Raw genomic sequence first — 21,139 nt, 5'->3', positions numbered from 1 at the left:
ATAATTAATTATGATGTTATTGTATTAGCAAAGTTGATAGACAAGACACTCCTTACTCCATTTTCCACATATTTGCGTATCGTAGAGCTGAACTCAACACCGTGGCATATCTTATTAGGTAGGTAGAATAATAAATGTATGCAACATTTATGCTTTTGTTTGTTATTGAGATTCCAATATTCTCAGAAACACCTTGAGCAAAAAATTTTGGTAAATTTACCTCCATAAATGAATTGTGGAAAGGAGTGTCTTAACACTAAGTTCCCTCTGCCTCTTGCATACAGCGTGAAGCTAGTAAAAAAATATACTCTTTGTAACAAAGAAATAAATTAAATGCTTTAATTTTCAAAATACCTGTAAATTAAGTGAGAAAACTACTACTATCTATATATATAAAAGGACTTGTCCTCACTGACTGAGGTAAGACGCACGCACAGCCGTAACCGCTGGTGGTAGAAACGTGGAATTTGGACAGATGTTTACTTTTGTAATCTGGACATCCACTAAGAAGGGATTTTGAAAAATTTTAACCCTAAAGGGGTGAAATAGGGGTTGAAAGTTTGTATGGAAAAAAATTGAAATCGGCACCAATTTTTATAAAATTTGAAATTTAGATTCTTAAAAGTATTTAATTGAACACGTGTTTCATGGTTTTCTAGAATTCTCCCCTTAAAGGTGGAAATAAGGGGTTGAAAATTTGTATGGAAAAATCTTTAAATCGCCACCGATTCTTATAAAATTTGAAATTTAGACTCTTAAAAATATTTCATTGAACACATGCTCCATGGTTTATTAGAATTCGCCCCTAAATAAGCAAGCGAAGCTGCGCCCATCCGCTAGTAAGTAAATAAATCTGAAGTTTCACAAATATTTTACCATTGGCTTAGCCCCATTTACAATTTATAGGATAAGATTTTATTTATAACAACTATCATAGAGCTATTGCATATGTAATGCCTTTTAAAATGTCAGCACCAAAGGTGAAATGCCATACCTACGCCAGGGCTAAGTAGCACACTTAGTATTCATTGTTTGTCCTATCCTCGGTAGATATTTCATAATCTATTTCCATTTTTTGTTTCTCTTATTGTATAGATTCTAGAAAATGTTTTGAAATTTCAGAAATACCTTTCATTTCATGAGATATTTCCTTGGTTTTCGTTTTTATTATGTTTTATATGTATTATGTAAAAATGAAATTTTATTTTTTATTTCTGCTTTACTTTTGCTGAATAATTGGATTAAAGCTTCGTTACTACGGAATCTTTATAACCTTTTGTTAGCCGTCTGTCCGTCTGTAAACACCATTTATCTCGAGATCTCGTAGATATATCAAGCGGAAATTAATATCAAATATTCAGGTTTACGGTTCCTGTATTTAAAGTAAAAAAAAGGAAACTTTGAAAAATGTCAATTTATATTAATATTACCGATAAAAACTAATACAAAATTATAATTGTAGTTCATCTATCTATATATATAAACGGACTTGTCCTCACCAACTGAGGTAAGACGCTCGCACAGCCGTAACCGCTGATGATAGAAACGTGAAATTTGGACAGATGTTTACATTCGTAATCTGGACATCCACTAAGAAGGGATTTTGGAAAACTTTAACCCTAAAGGGGCGAAATAGGGGTTGAAAGTTAGTATGGAAAAAAATTAAAATCGGCACCGATTCTTATAAAATTTGAAATTCAGACTCTTAAAAGTTTTTAATTGAACACGTGTTTCATGGTTTTCTAGAATTCTTTCCATAAGGGTGCAAATAAGGGGTTGAAAGTTTGTATGGAAAAATTCTTAAATCGCCACCGATTTTTATAAAATATGAAATTTAGACTTAAAAATATTTCATTGAACACATGTTTCATGGTTTATTAGAATTCACCCCTAAATACGTAAGCGAAGCTGCGCGCGTCCGCTAGTTACTTATAAAATATAAGTTTGTCATAAGTTTGTCAAGTTTTAAAAGGCGTCCAATCCTAAAATTTGTACGAAACCCTTGCCACTCGACTGGTTTGGTTTCTTTGACAATTTTTCGTAGCTTTCAGAGTGAAAGAATAAAGATATTCCATTCCTCCGAAGTGGAATCGAACCCACAACCGACGCGTTTACATTCATATGCCTTGCCGCAACGACTGCCTTTATTACAATTTAAAATAGTGTAAAATCTAATATGATCTAATAACACCGCTATAGTTATACTATTACTTAATTATATCTTAATTTAACCATAGCTCCCTTAACACAAATTTATTATTCATAGCAAACTAATAAACTCAAATAGGTAAGTCTAATTAATTCGCTGGTCTTTCCCCGTTATTTAATCTGGCGTTTGACGGTAAAAGTTGCCAATTAAAGGCCTCTTAAGATAAGTGAGAAGAATGTAAAGTGAGCAGCTTCCATGTTCTACTGTACCTACAGTACACTATTGTTAGTTAAATGTTTGCAAATAATTAAGGTTTTAGTTTGCGTGAAAATGGTTTGGTTTTGTTTACAAATTCGTTACTTATCATCACCACTACAAGCTCAATACTACAAGCACTACAAGCTTTGTAATCCTTGTAAATGTGCAATAAAGACTTTTTATCTTATCTTATCTCAATAATTCTTTAAATTTTTCATGTTGAACTGCAGAACTCAACGCTGCACTTTGCCTTCTGAGCGGGGAATTGAAACTAATATAAATTTAATTGTTCCCCTAAGTGACGATTAATCCGTATAACGATTCCGTAAAAGTGGTATAGATTTTCAGCCATCACTTATAGTTACACTCGCAGAGCTCAATAAGACATAGCAAAGAAATTATAATTTCAACTAAATCTGTATTCGGATTAAGACAATCGTGGCGCAATGGCAAAAGTGTGTGATTGTAAACGCAACGGTTCTGAGTTTGATAGCGTTGCATTGTTTTACACCACTCAACATGCCTCGAGCGGCGGAAAGTGGGTTCCCACTGCCTCCCCTACTATGTTCAAGACGGAACCGTGAATCTAAAAAAAATAAGAAATACGTGCATCAATATAAACCTTGTCCGTTAATTAGTTAATTAAATTAAAAGTGTTAAAAATTTAGATATCGGAGTAACATTTTTTGGCTCACTTCCACTCAACAATCATCGAGGCGGTCACTTTTTCAAATACCTTTGTATCTTAGAAACTCGGTAAGAATAATTACCGGCGCCTACACTCAGTAGAAAATAGTTTTAAAATATTGGATCTGTAATGTTTTATTATTGTTTTGTTTTTGTTTAGCAGAGTAAGTACAGGAAATATGGGTACTTAGTGTTAAGTCACTCTCCGGACGCCGGACACTCCGATCCTTTTAAGACACTTCCGTTTCCCATCTTCCGCCAAATTATTGAGGTGGGGAACGGAATCTCTTAACACTACGTTATTTTTACCTACCCTGCTGTGTGCGAGATACAGCATAACTTGATTTTATTTTATATCTGTTAGACTATTGCTTACTTTTGAACTTACAACCTTTTGCTTCTCGCTTCTATTTACTGGAGGGTCCACAGTACAGTAGGTTACAAATATTTCTATCGTTCCAAAGCTCAATTACCAAAGACTAGATACGGTCAGCAGTTTATATGGAAAGCAGCGAACAATCCATCCTGTCCCGTACGCTCGTGCCCGTTAGCCAGCACTGCCTCTACGACGATTTAATTAAAGCATTGTGTGCCCGCCGACATTAGCGTGCTTCCAATAGGCTAGGCACTGTTAAGGTGAGGTCTCTTTGGATTTAGTTGCTTCTATATTATAAAGAGACTGATGATTGGTTTCGTTTCTTTTTTTGGCCGAATTCTGGAGTGCTTAACGCCGCGCTGCCTTGACACCAGAGCGAAGAAATGAAAATATTAAATATTCCATATCCTCCAATGGTGATCGAACCCACATCCAGTCGCGTTTCAGTCACACGCTTGTGTTCCACGATTGGCCGATTTAATAAAATTTTGCATGTACATTTATTCTTGAAATAGGCATTGGGTTTATTTAATGGTTTAAATATTAATAAGTATATGTTTATTTAAATTTGTAATAAGTATAACTAAATAACCAAATATTATATAAGTATAACATATTATTTAACGCTATAGGTAGAAAATAGTAAGAATATAACAGAAACAGCTTAATACTATGTAATCAAGCCTTCGCTTTAACAGTGAACTCTCGATAAGGTATTATGCGCCATTATTATGCAGTGCTCTAAGGTTTCGGGAACGCAAACTCCTCGTCAATTAAGGTATCGCACAAACTCATCTTCTCCAAGTTGCAGTAAACCTAAACCTATACGGCACAATGGTATAATGAGACATTGGACGGGCCTCGCCTAGATTGTTCTTTGCCAGATTGAGGGTCTACACGTGGCCTCTAATGGCTTTTAGTGGTTTCTTTGATTGGGTTATTGGTTTCTGGTTATGGGATGTTGGGATGTTTTGCATTTTTGGAGTAAGTATTTCTATTTTTTAGTCGTCGCGTTTTGCTATCTGTCTTAATCACGATTAAATTAATTTTTTTTAATAATTTCATTCAGTATATCTTAGATATAAACTTGTATTCTTACAATAAATATTAATTTCGCCTTCTAGCTTCTATTTAAAATTCTTATTTGTCAGTTTTTTTCATCTTCAAACTGATTCCGGACTTATCATGATGGCAAAGCGAACATGGGAAACCAGTGTTTAGGCACTCCGCTCCCATTGAGACACTTCACTTTTCCGCCGATTTCTATAGGCATTGCGTGCTTATTCAACGCCGCGTTTTACTTTGAGGTCAGAGCGAAGAAATAAAAATATTGAATATTTAACTCCCTCGAATGGAAATCGAACTCACAACCTGTCGCTTTTACAGTCACACGCTGCGTGACGACTGGTCTAATTTAATTTGTCAACAGTAAATAAATCCACCAAACAACTAGTAAAACATTATACAATCTACTCTTATATGCTCTCTCGCTGAAGAGAAAATCGAATGTAATCTCCAATTAATTGAACATCGGCGATAAAATTCTTCATTGCACCACCTCAACACTTCGCACGTACTAACTAGTTTGCGAATGTTGTGGGAAATTTGCTAATGAGATACATAATTAAGGGGCTGTTGAAGAAAATTGTTAACTAAACTACCCACATTTAACGAGATCGTAGATACATATATTCAATTAATTTGATTTGATTTTTATCTGTTTTGGTTTATTTTGTATGTTATTTAATTTAATAAATACTGTTGTAAAATAAGTTAACAAGTTTGTTTTTTAGTATAATTAAAATATGTAAACGTTTAATAATTGATATATTTACATACAATGGTAATAATGAATGTAGTGATCTCATATATCCTACTGATTGAATTTTACCTTTGTGATCGTATAATATAATTAATTGAATTAAGGAATTAATTGTTTTTATTTTAGCTTCATGTTGTATCTGAAGGTACAGGGAGCCTTGGAAGCTAGTGTTAATGAATTCCGTTCCGATTAGGACAATTCCGTTCCGTATTGTTCCGTTCCGTTATCAGAGCGAGGAAATGAAAATATCAAATTTTTTTTTTGCTCGAGTGGGAATCGAACCCACAACCTGTCGCGTTTCTGGAAGTACAATAGTGTATAAATATGTATGATTTTTCAATAAAAGATACGGTATGATAGAGTTGTATAATACTATATTCTACTTTACTTGTTCGTTTCTGGTTGCGTCGGAAACATTTACGCCGGTGGGAAATCAATTGCGCGCGAGCACGCGGCGAAAGTGAATTATACCTTGATTGTTATTGTTATTCCTCAGTAATATTATGTATATTTGTAAAGACTTACATTGTTTTTCATAAATTTCCATTAAATCGAAGGGACCTGACAAGTATTATTACTTAAATATTTCAAGTAAGCGTGTGAGTGTAAACGCGGCGGGTTGGGGTTCGATTACTATGCGAGGAAATGAAATATTTAATATTTTCCAGGAACAAAGAAATAAATAAAATAAATATTTAATTTATTTCTTTGTTCCCCCATTTAACAAGCAATACTTCAATAATTCCGCGGGAAGTAGGGGACAGAGTGTTTTACTCTTAACACTAGGTTTCCTCTGCCCTGCTGTATGGCGGACACAGCATGTAGCTGAAAATAAAATCGTATCCACCAGCTTAAAATTACAAAACGATATACATATATTATATTCATTCTATCTACTTTAGTCATTAAAGCTTTATCTTATCATAAAAATATCACTAGTATTTATATTTATATCGAAAATATTAATTTCCAACACACCTATGTACATTATTAGTACATATAATAATCACCCCATAACTTCTAAATAATTTTGAACTTACATTTTACAATTTCGATCGTGCAAAGTCAGAGTTCGGTGCTAGTAAAGGTACCTATGCTCACCGCTCCCTCCGTGTTCTCACGAGTCGCTGCTTGTTCGACTGTCTCCAGACGACACGGATTTTAATCGCAACACTGTCATTGCTGATTTATCTTTAGATGGGCGCTTTGCTAAGATTTCCCCATTTCTGCTGTACCTGTTTTCCAATCGCTTAATATATGGTGTGGAGATATACCTATATAAATGTTATTTTAATTGGTTACTTACATTAATAAATATTTTATTTTAAATTTGATTAATTGTAGTCATGTTTTTTTTTATTTTGTTTTGACAAACTGTGCCTTCAAAGAGAATGTCTTTATTAAAATTAAATATTATTTCTGCCATTTTGTTACGGCGAGCCTTTACTTCAACAACAATATTGATTAAATGTAATTTCGTTGTTACCAGAATTAAAAATTATAATCCAAATTTTAGCTCAATCGGATACTGGGAAGTGGGTCAAATTGAATTTCCAAGATTTCACATACTAACACGGCAAGCCCTATAAAAGCTTTTAAATGGTAACCAATGGTAGAATTTTTCGAAATGTATGTAATTATTTTCTATTTTATACATTATAGAATAGATTGTATGATTTACCAATTTTAATTATAAAATTGAATTACGAGAGAAAGCCGAATTTAGTGCCAAATTATATCGAAACCCATTCAATTATTATTATTAGTCTTCATAAATTATTTCATGCATTTAAAGATACAAATTCTGGCATTCACGATGTAAGTCAACATACGAGTATCTATTAATTCTACGGATTGAAAATGCTAATGTAGTAAGCAAATACTATCGAAAGTCAACTGGGTTCCCAGTTTCCCACGTGCTATAAGAAGCCACGCCTCTACCAGGCCTATCATGTCCGCCTGTCAGGAGAACCATTGTAAAGACAATGTTGTTATTGTTAAAGTGGGTAAATATGGCTTATAATTTAAGATGAACATTTAGAACAAAGGCTGTTTTTTTGTTTCATATTAGACGTTTAGTTAGAAAGTAAATGACCTATATTTACTTTCATTTCAATAATAAATTTTGGTTTTAAACCATTTATTGCGTTTAAAATGACAATTGTCATACAAATTCTTTTGTATTCCTAATTATATCGTAAATATTCTTATTCTATTTTAAAATATCTGTTCTTCAATCTCTTTCGTCTGTTCTCTATACAACGTGACATTGGGAAGTGATAAGTGCTCAACTGGCACGCTCGGAACGCTATAAACTAAGAACTGAACTGTTTCTTTTAACTATGTTTTAATTAATTTACAAATCGATTTAAAATCACAAGCTTTCTGTGTGCTTACATCGTTCGTAATTCAAGATAATCTAGCTTAGTTTTGATATCTTCATTTTCATTTCTCAACATAAGTTTTCTACAATTTGCAACAAAGTAACATCTCCTATCCGTACACTTTACGTATTGCACGTTGTCAAAAGCCCTCGAGTATATTCCTTAATCTATCAAATTACAAGCCGGCCATCATCTTAATATCCCCCGCCCCTCGAGCTTTCAATAAACCAGTACCGCATTGATAGAGCCTAATTATAGTACGGATGCGCCTGCGCATGGAGTTGAGGGGAATTTGTACGGTAATACGCTATATATTGCTGGAATTGTTTAGATTTAGTTGATGTGGACGTCTTCGTGTTTGTTATTTGGTTTGATTGCTGAAATTGCTTGGTTAGGTTGCGTATAATTGATTTATTTTGATATTTTTTTAAATTTAGACGTTATTTTTTTATGTACCTTCTATTTCTAACTACGTCAGTGGAAAGGGCTGTCTTAAAAGACATTTAATTTTTTTTCGTCTGTTTGAGAACAGGCCAGCTTTTAAAATAATAACTTGAACCAACAATATTTGCTTGTGTAGCTAAACATTTGCCAAATTTATTTTAGTATATATAGTATAATTTACAATTGTAATCGTACATCATTTAATATTCTAATCACTAGGTTGTCTAATAATATATCAAATGAGCTTCTTATATAACTATATTCAATTCAATGAATTTAATTTATTAACAAGAATATTGTGACGGAATTCAACAAAAACACGAATACACCTGCATTAAAATAATATGGACATTTACATACAAAGTTAGTTTTGAAAATTTACATGGAAATGTTAATTATGTTAATGCATTCGATATCCTTCCACTGACTTTAAAATTGACGATGCAAAGGAAACGTGTTATAAAAGTAACGAAAATATTTACTGGTTATTGATCTACATAAATAATATTTAAATTAAATGAATTTCATTAAAGGTTGATTGAATTTGAACATTATTTTGATTTCTAAGTTATTAAATAACTTATTAGTTACTAAGATAGGTACTATATCGTTAAAAACCACACATTATTTAATTGTTTTTGTCTTAATCTATTACAATAGTTACATATTAATAATATAATTAAAAATTAATTCATTTTAATAATTAATTCTAAATCTATTAATAGTTAGTACGTTGGTGAGTATGAAATATTTTATTAGTTGTTATGATTTACTTTAAAATTACAATCTTTGAAAGAAATTATGATATTAGTTTGCCATTGATATGTAAATTCTACCAGCGCTAAGCAGATTTAGCGGATCTTAAGTAAAGAAAAATGTACTTTATGTCGGAACCATATCCATTTTGTACTGTTCTTATTACACATCCACTATGTGAGAGTAGGTCCTACAATTAGCAGCTGATTCTAAAAAGTACCATATTTTTAAGGAGCTTTCTTTTAAAATCTCTATCAATTATTTGTAATTATATTTCTCTCGTGATCGTGCTTTTTTGTAGAAAAATACACATATTCAAAAGTTGAAGTTAGCATTAAGTTGTTAGCGACACTACCTACACCAGTCCACTTAGTTATCGCCCTAAGCCCTACAAATCGTCCGCGTAAATGTCCTATGAAATTGCATCGTGAGTCCCGAACAGACCATAAACAATGGTGGAACGCGACGCGTTTATGATCCGGTAATGGCGTTAAAACAAAGTTATCTTTTATAAGCTTGACATATCTAGGACGCTGTTGTAATGTCATAATATGAATTGATCGAAGATCGACTGTACTTTCTTTTAGGGTTTCCTATCTTGAAGATACGAGTATTTTGTATGAAATTCGCTTCAAAAATGTGGAAAAGTGAAAATTTATGGGTTTCTTACTTCATTCCATACAAAATAAGTGAGTGCATAGGCCCATAACCTTGTTACTTACTTCCCATTGGCCTACAACCCTGAAGTTGCAACCTTCAATGGCCGAGTGCGACTCGAATTTAGGCGGTTTATTTATATAAAATTTAGGATTCCTTATATAATGAATAATGTGAACATATAAATACCGCGTTAGTCCTGGAGTGACGTGATGTTGGCATAGTTGCTAGATATTTCACTGCCTGGCAGTTATATCAAACGCTACAATGTTGCCATTTGACGGACGGCACAGCCGGTGAAATGAAGGAGTGTATGAAATTTAATGGTTTATACCTGATGCTAGTTTAGAAACGTAAAGTATACCTCACTGGTAATATAATATTGGCCTATTATCTAATTTTTAAAACCCTTTAGATATGCATATGATCGTTCATCTCTTCATACTTCCCCTGGAACTGAGTAGAATTTCTTAAGATTTATCTAAATACCTGACAACTTGACAAGTATGACAACTATGACTATAAATTATATAAGCTTATAACTTATTGCATGAAATCTAACTTCACACGAGTTTTTAGCTGAAGCAAAATCATCATTGAAATAAATGTTTAGCTTGAGGCTCGCATTAATATCAATACTTCAGGTTAAACCACGTGAACAACACTGATGATGATGGCGATGCTAACATTACTATTAATGTTTACGAAATTGTTGGTTTCAAATTGATATGTAATTGTATCTTAATAATAATTTAGAAAATGTTCATGTATTTTTTTTAAATATCTTCTGTTTTCTTTTAGTTATTTTCTAAAATTTAAAACAAATTGCAATTGCGTGGGTCTTGATTAATATTCGTAGTAGTCTTTGAACTTCTCATGAGCAAAGCCTCAGGTGTAGACGTGATGCAGCCTATGGCTTTTCTGATATTAGAATTGAGTTAAGTATTTAATTTTAATACTATATGAATAGAAATATATCTTTATTTATTATCACTTTTAAGTGATTGATAAATTGGATTTAACTCAACCGTTTCTAACAAATAAAACACCTCAGAGTCAGCATTCAGATATTTAGTTACATAGCGTTGTATAAATAAAACTATAATTTTCTGTGTGCTACACCAGCGTGCTCGTATATTCGCCACCGCGTATCTTATTACTGAATATCTTCTGCAGTATTACTGGCACTATTTATTAGATTGAGTCGTGAGACCGCGCGCGGTAGCCGGTATAAAATAAATAAATAGAATATTCTAGTAACAGGCCAATAAAGTAACGGTGTTCGCTTACGTATAGACTAGCTGTGGACTGCGACATTGGACGTTGAATTAGATTTTTTTTAAACAGTCTAATAAGTGCAATTGCAATGCCTAAACTTCACAATTTTTTATTTAATTGTGTCTCAATAACAACTTAATTTTAAAGATTATGACATTATATTGAAAACTATAATTTCAGTGACATCAGTAATAGTGATAAAACAGTTATTTTGTTTCGATATATTGCTAAATCGGTTGATAAATAAAACAATTGAGTTTTATTTATGAACCGATTGAAGTAAAACAAACACTAAATGTTAGGGGAAATTCGCCAAAATTGAGTGAAAACAGCATTTAAATCGTCCTTAAGCCATTTTTGAGAGATTAGTGATAAAGGCACAAATAAACAGACAAAAACCCACCCTTTGTTTTGGGTTCTACAATAATTACAAATACACTTAATAACAGTTATTCTATAGATCTTCTATGCACACAAAGAGTAAGTTAACAAAAATTTTAGCAATATTATATGTATAAAACCGTCAGCTATCACGAGATGGCATATGATTTTTTTCTTAAGGCACAAATAAAATTGTACCATTAAGATCAATGGATCAAAATTGAAACAAAACGCTAGATCTTTCATTAGTTTCCACATGCATGCATATGCATGCGAAATAAATCACAGTACACAGCAATAATCCCGTTTGTTTGTCGATACATTAACGATTGATTAAATAACATTCGCAACTGCGCGGGCGCTTATCATAACGCCGGGTTTATTGCTCTATTACACTATTATAATTTACGATTGCTTATTGAACAGTTTAAATGTTGTTAGGGCTTTACAAATAAAATATATTAGTTCAAAGATCGAATAGTTATGGTCTTTTTTTTTCAAAGCATATTATGACTTTTCGCTATTTCTCATCTTCATTCGATTATGAGTCGACTCATTTTCCATATTGATATTGATAACTTCCGTATTGCGCAGACGGTGCATATATGTATTCTTAAATGTTTAGTTTTTATTTATGCCTTTTACCAATAACAAAAGTACTAATTCTTAATTCTATAATGAAAAGTCTATGAAATGTTATAATCATTACTAATATTTTTGTATATTGGACTGCGTCTATTTCCATAGGGAAACTTAGTAAACCTAGTGTATCCCTCTGTGTACACTCTTTGTAGAGTGACGGAACTCAACGTTAATATTATTAATTTTTCGAGCTTGGATTTGAACCTGCAACAGTCGCATTCATAGTAAACAAATAAATAAAAGATATACAAATACAAAATATTTCATTAAAATGCTTGAGCTGCATTCAAGTGCAGCTAAATTAAAAATATGACTCCGAAAGTGTCATAAATAGTAAACTGATCGCGCGCTCGCGCATTACCTCTTAAATATTGCGGTTTCTTGCATAAATCCATGTGCTTATAAAATACTTTATGATGCCAACAAATAGTGTCCGTTTATATTGGAGCTTTTCCGCCTAACTTTGGTACTGCTTTTTGTTTAAAATGACAAGCGGGCATGTATAGTTTGAGGTGAATTTTCTTTTTCATATATTATTATAGGTTTTATTTCGAAAAAAACTCTTATGTTTGTTATATTTTAATTCAATACTGATAACTATTAGGTTCTTTGGTACACCCTTATATGCTTATGATTTATGGGCAATTATGATTTAAAAAAAAAAACGGTTTCACGCTGTATCTCAGCATACAGCAGAGTAGGCAGAGGGAATCCAGTGTTACGACACTCCGTTCCCCACTTTCTGCCGAATTCTGGAGGCATTGCGTGTTGAGTGGCAGTGACACCAGAGCGAAGAAATGAAAATATAAATTTAAATAACTGTTTTATCTCCTCGACTCACAATCAGTTGATTTTACCGTCACACTCTGTGCTCCTGCGCCACTACTGGCTTCTGTGAATATATGCAGATTTGGATTTTTAAAAATAAAATATCTTTCATATAACTAAGTATGCTTACTCGTCACTTAATCTCAACCTCTTTTTAATGTATGCCTATATAAATAGATAATTTATATGTAAAACGAAGGCGACCCTTAGTTGAGTTAATGGTTCCAGCGTCGTCGCCGTAGAGGTTTATCGATGTCAATAATAGTTTTAGTGCACCAGTGTCTTTGTTCGCGTGTATTAGCATAAAGATTAGTTGTAAATTGCTTCTTGCTGCATCGTCTATTATATTGTTTATACGATACGAACGTACGAACTGAGATGATGAAATGCTTGATGTTAACATTTGATCTTTTTGATTTGATATTTTTATTCAATTTTAATATTTTTAATTGAGACAGCGTGTGTTTGTTAACGCGGCGGTGGTAGGTTCAGTTTGTACTCAGGGATAAAATACTCGTAGAAACGTACTACCTACCCTACCTACCTACTACCTACTCGTACTACTAGTAGAAACTCGATTAATTTGTGATAAAAATTTTGATAAAATTGAGATTCGATACTCAACACGCAATGTCTCGTGAATTCGGCGACGACCGAGGTTTGATTCCTCTTAACTCTAAGTTTTCTCTGCATACCCTCGTATATGCGGGAAAACTAAGAAAAAATATAACTAACAGTGTATCTTTATAAGAAGGTAAGGTTATGTTAATAGATATAATTTAAATAAAATACACCTGTAGTGAAACATAATTATCTTTTGTTATAGAATTGACTGCCTCGACTGAAATGAATAAAAAGTAAGTGCGATATACATATTTTTTATATTTTATAGCGGAAGAGCTGTATAAATTAAGAATGTGAATAAAGACGATAATATAATGATTAAATTTATTAAAATAAAATACAACAATTTCGAAACCACACTTGCATTGTAATAAATTTTCTCAAATAGTCGCTGCACCTGCTCGAATAAATTATGACGTGTCGGGACGTGTTTTGCATATCTGTTCTCGAAGTTGATTTCTAGAAATGTTGTACTGAATGGATTTATGTAATTAATACTTTATCTTTCAGGTAGGTTTAATTTAATGGACTTACATTTTTGATTTGTAGGAAAGTTAGCTACATATTTCATAATTATTGAGCTTTAAAATTTAAAATAAAATAAAATTTTTAAACCGTCTTGGCGCGGCGGCGTGTGACTGTAACGCCGAGCATTGCCTCCTTGCCAAACTGAAAATATGAAAATATTAAATATTTCATTTCCTTATAGTGAGAATCGAACCCGCAACCAGTCCTGAACCTGAACCTGACAAACATTTACCTAAAATCCTATTATTTCAATTCAAGTAGCTCTATCATATCGTTCAGACGTCGTACTGACATCTCAATGTGTGCTCGTACGTAGTAACTCCCCATGTTCAACAGTACCCGGTCGTGCCGCACGCCTGCATAATGTGCTCACCGAGGACCTATTTTTTGCTGGTGAATTTTAAATGGTACATGTCCATGTCCATGGGAGTTAGTATTTCTTGCGCCTGGATTAGGTAATGTGGCTACTATCGGTGTTTGCTTGAAACTATAGATGACGAGATTCTTCCCGTTCTTTAGTATCTGATGAAGTCTTGAGGCATTGCGTGTTGAGTAACGGAACTCAACACTGTGCTCTGGCCTCGTTACCGGAGCGAGAAAATGAAAATTTTAAATATATTATTTCCCCGAGTGGAGATCAAACCTTAAGCGTCGTTTACAGTCACACACTTGTGCTCCTGCGCCACCAGCCCACGACCCCAAAAGCAAATTGTTATATTTCCTCAATGCGTAAAGTGGGGAACGAAGTGTCTGAAAACTGGGTTCCCTGGTTATTAATAAAATGGTAATTGTACAAATTCAAATAAAAAAGTCAACAGAAAAGTTGAAATTCATTTATTTAAGAAATTATTCCATAAAAGAGATTTCTAAACATAGCGAAACGATCAAGTAGTACTGGCCCAGCATGTAACGGTAGCCGTTACTATAATCGGTTGATGTGGTTTTGTATTAGAAATTGAGAGGTTGCGAGTCGACTCGTGACATTTGTGAGCTTCTTTCTCGATCTCGGCTTGTAGGACCTCTATGTGGTTAGGTAGGTTAGGTAAGCTGATAGTTCCCCTCTGTTTCCGTATTGTTCGTATAATGTTAGCTTTTGATTGTGTGCTGATATTTGAAATTTATTCACCATTTTGAATTTTCCATCATAAATTTTGCTATCATAATCGTGTGTCTCTTCTGAATGTGAATATGGTTATTTTAGTATAATGCATGACATTGTTATGTTATTGTTGTTATGTAAATATGGCGCTTGTTTCTTTTATATGTACAAGATATTCTCGTGTTCGTTTAATGTTGTTATAAACATAAAGTATCGTAGATCTTTATGGTAAGCGCATAGAGTTTTAAATTTTATGCATAGCGTAGGTAATATTGGAAAAATTCTACCATTTAAATCTATATATTTAATTTGTTTCATTGAGAATTTGATAAAATATTATAATTTAATAACTGTTCCTATATACATTTTTCTATATTTCCCCACCGCCTTAGGGCTTAGGTAAACAAACATTGCCTCACGAATGCTTTACGTTCGGTTGCTTCATTATTTATTTGTACTATACCAGATGCGGGCATCGAATATTGTTTATTTGCCGCTTTCGAACTTTATGCTGGATACGACTCCGCCCGTCGGACACACCTCCTATATCTAAGCTTTTATCTGGTATCCTCGATGTTATGGACGGCATCCGAGGCGGCGCGGCGAGGCCGTAGCATCTTTGCCGAGATGCTATGTGCAGGCAGGGCAGGACAGAGGATAGTATTTATCCTGTTGCTATGCATAACAAATGTTTCCAATGAAATATTAATCTTATTCAAAGTTTCATTAAATAAATAGCATAGCATAGCACGGTAAGCAGAGGAAACCTAGTGTTAAGACACTCCATTCTCCACTTTCCGCCGAATTTTTCAACGCCGGGCTTTTAAGGTTCATTAAGTTTTTTTTAATTACTAAAGTAATCAAGGATGATATTATGTTAGTTTCTGAAATGTTCATTATTAAAATTTTTAACTAATTATTATTGTAGGGTATATATACTATAGATATAAAGTTTGAAATTATCTTAATGGACAAACAAAATTGATTTTATATGGTCTAATGTCACATCAATTTAATAAAATTTTCAATTTATACGACTTTGTACACATCAATTAAAGCTTGATAACTGTCTTTATTGAATTCTATTTCTGAAATAATTGATACAAATCGTATCGCAGATGCTATTAAGATTATGAAAGATTTATTTCCCAGATAGGATCGGATTTCTGTTTATTGTTAACTGATAAAAAGATAGTAATATTTATAGTAATATAATATTCTTAGATATATTTAAGCTATAAAGCATTTATTACTTTGTAGGGCATTAATTAATTATTTTATATGAAATTAAAAATATTAATATATTTTGTTATTTTTATAGTAAGATACCGTATTTGTGATAATAATGTAAGAATTGCGACGTAGCTTGGACATATGGATTGATGAAAACGTATGGCTTAATTGGGGTTTTTTCCAATATTCTTAAAACCGGAGGTTCAAATCCCGCTGCGTTAAAAAAAAATTACTTTTTTCTTTTAATCTTGGTACATTGCTATCATTGTTTATAATTGGCCAAATTCCCATTTCCAACAATATACTATATATGCCTACCTACATAAGAAGTCAATAATTACGTAAGCAAATCCAATAGTTAGAATAATTTATACTCTCCACGAAATTACTTGTTAACACCTTGTTAATTATTAGCGAACACTAAGTACGATTAAATTGGCTTTGAGTTGGAATACTAAATATTAATCACAATTAATGACTGATCTTAATTAATTCTTTGCTAATCCTCTTACAACTGTTCCAAGGGCTTTCGAACTTCTAAGTTATTGAGTTAATAAATTGATTGGTCAGCTAAGCCGTTCTAAAACTGAAATATGACGATAGATAATGAATAAAAGTTTATATTTCAAGTAAATATTTTAAATATTCTTTGAAAATTCTATTTATTTGTAAGGTAAATATAAAAAGTCAAAATATGCTTTAAAGTGTTTCTAGGTATGGACGATGTTATGGATTCTTTGAATCTGATCTGATTTTTATAGGAAATTGTAAGAAGTGGCAAGCATTCATCAAAATAGCTAGATCATCTCACATTATAGGTGAAATTTTGAAAACTGTAAGTTTCTTAAAAAAAATAATTTAAAAATTAAAATAAAATATATAAGATAAAGTTTTTTTATGTGTTATAAGCTAACCCTTGACTATTATTAATTGCGTACTGCGTGAACAGTAGCCGCGGGCGTCACGGTTAATCGCCTTAACTTCATTAATTAATGTCGCTTCGTATTACCGGACCGTCCACTACGATGTTTTTGTCTACCCGCATTGAGTTATACATATAGATAGTTAGAAATTTGAGTGATTTAATATATGTATATTAGGCTTATATGATTTTTGTATTTTAAAAAATAAGTTTTTCGGCGATTTTTTTTGAATAGCAAGTGAAATCTGTAGCAAATGCTGTGATACAAAAACTAAGATAGATAGATAGATAAAACTCTTTATTGCATACATACAGGAAATAAAACATTTTACAAGATAAATATAAACCAATATTGAAAACAGATGATAAAAAAGAGAAAATAGTTGTTCGTCAAAAAAATATTTTCTTATAATTAGCTGACTAGCGGTGCTAGTAAGAGGTGAAGATGAATGATTAGGTATAGTTTTTTATATTGTAAGCAGATTCTAGACAGGTAGACCTACAAAATCCACCCAAAATTCTTATATTCAATATATATATATAAAAAATATTGTTTTAAAAATTATATTTCAACAAAAAACAACTTTGGCTAATTCAATACATTAGGTACAATATAAATTGATAATTAAGCAGTGTCATGTTCAATTTCCAAAATTCGTGTTTTATGTTAATAAGACAGAGGAACTTATTTGTTATTATTCTATCGATATAAATTATGTACGAGTATAAAAATACATTAGAAGTGTGGGTGAGAAATTAAATACCTTAATAAATTTACTGTCTTTTATTAAAACAGAATAATTTCGAAATAAAAGTTACCTTACATCATTCTTTAAATTTTAGTTCAGTTTCGCGAAATTTTAGTGATTAAAACAACACTATTTTTTTTAGTTTCACGCAAAAATGAAAATCTTCTATATATATAAAATCGAAAGGTCACTCACTCATCACGAAATCTCAGAAACTACAAGTGCTAGGAATCTCAAATTTTGCATAGGAGTTACTTATAGAACGTAGGTGCTCGCTAAGACGGGAATTTGCAAAATTCGACTTCTAAGGGGTTGTTTTTGGGGTCGAAAGTTTGTATGAAACTTTGTTACTACAAATACTAGGAGTCTCAATTTTGCATAGACGTCACTAGGACATCGTCATGGAGACAGAAATTAATAATAACATAGTTCACGCGAGTTAAACCGCGAGCGGGCCGCTAGTATTTAATATGTCATTCCCCGAAGTGGGAATCGAACGTACAATCGTCACGTTAATTAACAGACACATTATAAATATTACACACAATATTATAAATATTAAACAAATATAAATTGTAACATATCCACTTCTTTTATTGATAGCTTTTCAAAAGATTGATTGCCAAATCCATGCAAAATCCTTAGGCTTAACTTTTAAAAAGAATTCCACGAGATCGATGTTCGTCTCAGACAAATCGTCCCCATTTGTTCCAGCTGATTGGTCTGTTGGGGGGAAGTATCCCGTGATTGTTTTCTGGGAACCCTTGCAAAGTTCAACGTATAAACGGATACTTTTATGAACGAGGCCAAGCAATCTGCAAGTCTTTTTCGTGTAATACATCGCTCCTAACAATATACCACCATTGATATTAATGTGTGGGCTTCCGATACTTTATGCTGATAAATTGTACATCTTATTTTGGCTTTAAGATTTATTGATGTAGCATGTTATAATAATAAGATACGGTGATATTTAACATTTATATAAAACGTAGGTACTGATTCTCAGTTATTAATATCTATCTATATCTATATTTATAATAAAATCGTAACTGATTGGTGTCTGTACATGGAAGATAAGTCAGGAAAACTTTATACAAGCATTTACAACCAACCTTAAACAATTTTATAATATCTAAGTATCTCGTAGATAAATAGCTGTTTTGTTGAATTAGCGAAATCTTTACTTTTCAGTATAGGTGTAGATATTGTTTTCAAAATGATATTATTATTAGAATACAAACGTAATGCGTAAATTAATAATTATGTAGTTAAAGCGGGCGAAGCCGCGAGTGGGGGGCTATTAGAATATATAAACCTATGAGATTTGTTGTAAATGTTACTTTGTTATTCAGGTGAGTCAACAAAGTAAAAAAATCGCTACAATATCTGTTTTAAAAATTATATTAAAGTCTTTTACATATCAAAATAACGCAAGTAAGTAACAAAATACTACTTATAACAATCTCATATTTCTGTTAACAATGTAGATTGTAGACGGTCTCTCATACGGTTTTTGTAATATTTCTCTCTTAGCGGGTTCATTTGTTACGTCTAGAATTTATATACCAGCAACATTATCTTGTCCCTTCAAAGTGAGTGGAGTCGCGTTTGCGAATATATGCTTATATTAATGGCGTCGCGGCGTTTTATTAATATTTTACGCGGGCAAGCAGATTGTGTGTGCATGATCGCATGGGCACAAGTGTGTGACTGTGAATGCGACTGGTTGTGGATTCGATGCTCATTCGAGGAAATGAAATATTTACTGAAATGTATATTTTCATTTCTTCGCTCTGGTGTCTAAGCATAGAGCGGCGTTGAGTTCCGCCATCTAACACGTAATGTTTCCAGAATTCGGTGAAAAGTGGGGAACGGAGTGTCTCAACACTAGGTTCCCTCTACCTACCCTACCGTGTGCGGGATACAGCGTGTAGCTGATTTGAACAGATTGTGTGTAATAATTGGACATGCGTGAGGCGTGTCCTGGTAATGTGGTCATAAGTTAGCCGGAGGCTCGGGGCAGGTGTCATTATGCCAATCTCGGCAAGTCAGCGACGACCTGTTTCCCTGGCGTTGGTATGATCTATGAGGTCTTATGGGTTCGTGAATTGGCTTCTGCGAATTAGGCCTCAGGCTGATTTAGGGAAGTTTAATGTCTGTTCCTATATGGGTATACTTATCTATTCTTGTAACGTTTGCAGCGTCGTTACCAATGTGGAATTAAAACACCAGTAGGTACGGTTCTTATCGAAATTATCGAATTATCGATCTAATATCTTATCGAATATAATAATAATAAATGTGGTTTAGTCATTACACATTAGAGAACAGTCATGGCCCACGGGCACATGTATGTCACACCGCGCCAGGTTGTGGGTTCGATTCCTAGTCGAGGAAATTAAATATTTAATAATTTCATTTCCTCGCTCTGGTATCGAGTTTCGTCACTCAAAATGCCTCCAGAAATTGGCCGGAAAGTGGGGAGCGGAGTGTTTTATCACAAGGCTCCCATTATCATATATTATTATATATCTGCTATATGCGGGATACAAGGTAAAGCTATTTTTTTTTGATAAATATGATTAAGTCAATATATATAAAAAAAACAAGCATAACAAAGTTTAATAAATTGATTATTCCCAATGTTACATCTAATAAAGGGCGAGCGTCGCGTCGCTGCATTTCATTAAGCACGGGCCTAATGAAAATAATCACCATCGAGCACGGAGCTGCTTGACAAACGACCGAATGTAATTTCACACGCCATTATAACACGCTGGGTTGAGCCACAATATCCTATTAACCGTCGATGTGCTTAGGCTTAATAGATTTGTTTTGAATGGAAATGAAAATACCTACCTAGGTATCCTTGGTACCTTGTGAAATATATTTATACGGTAATAAATAGAAACCTGAAATTACCTTTTTGTTTGTACGTTATTGGGGGACGCGAGATATTTTACGGTTTAAAGCGTAAAGCTGCTCGTAATTGGTAATATATATTGAATTTAACGATTTATAATTGTAAAGTTTAACGGTGCCAGACGATTACTTGGGGCAATTCCGCAATTATGCACTTAAAACCCTACCCTAAGTCTAGCTAGCTAGTCGGAATCATATAGTCCATGTGGTATTTATCATAGCGTAGTCGGAGGAAGAAACGAGATCGTCGCTAGGCGAGGCCCCACCGATAAATCTGCCGCACTTAACTCGCAACCGGTAAATAACTATGGGATTTCCGCGTGGAGAAGACGATGCGCCTGAGCATAAATCTATGCCGGTATTGTGATATTGTGTTGCCATTACGGGCCGCGGGAAG

General features: G+C 33.1%; 1 protein-coding gene across 3 annotated transcripts in view; it reads left to right on the top strand.

The window, feature by feature from the left end:
* Ntan1 (N-terminal amidohydrolase 1) overlaps positions 1-21,139 on the top strand; it is a 67,614-nt gene that overhangs the window by 4,289 nt on the left and 42,186 nt on the right. Inside the window, exons 1-2 of one of the 3 annotated variants that reach the window (XM_085187569.1) lie at positions 103-118; positions 13,489-13,519. The exons of 1 other annotated variant lie outside the window; for it this stretch is intronic. The gene's annotated coding sequence lies outside the window, so the exon portion shown is untranslated. Of the gene's footprint in view, positions 1-102; positions 119-13,488; positions 13,520-21,139 lie in introns of those variants that run through there. One more of the 3 variants, XM_085187567.1, reaches the window with a different exon arrangement.

This window comes from Heliconius melpomene, chromosome 7, assembly GCF_056956725.1.
Source record: "Heliconius melpomene rosina isolate 202511_hmr_F chromosome 7, ASM5695672v1, whole genome shotgun sequence".
NCBI classification, from domain to species: Eukaryota; Metazoa; Arthropoda; class Insecta; order Lepidoptera; family Nymphalidae; genus Heliconius; species Heliconius melpomene.
Note: the sequence above shows the minus strand (reverse complement) of the source record. Positions and strands in the feature narration are given on the sequence as shown.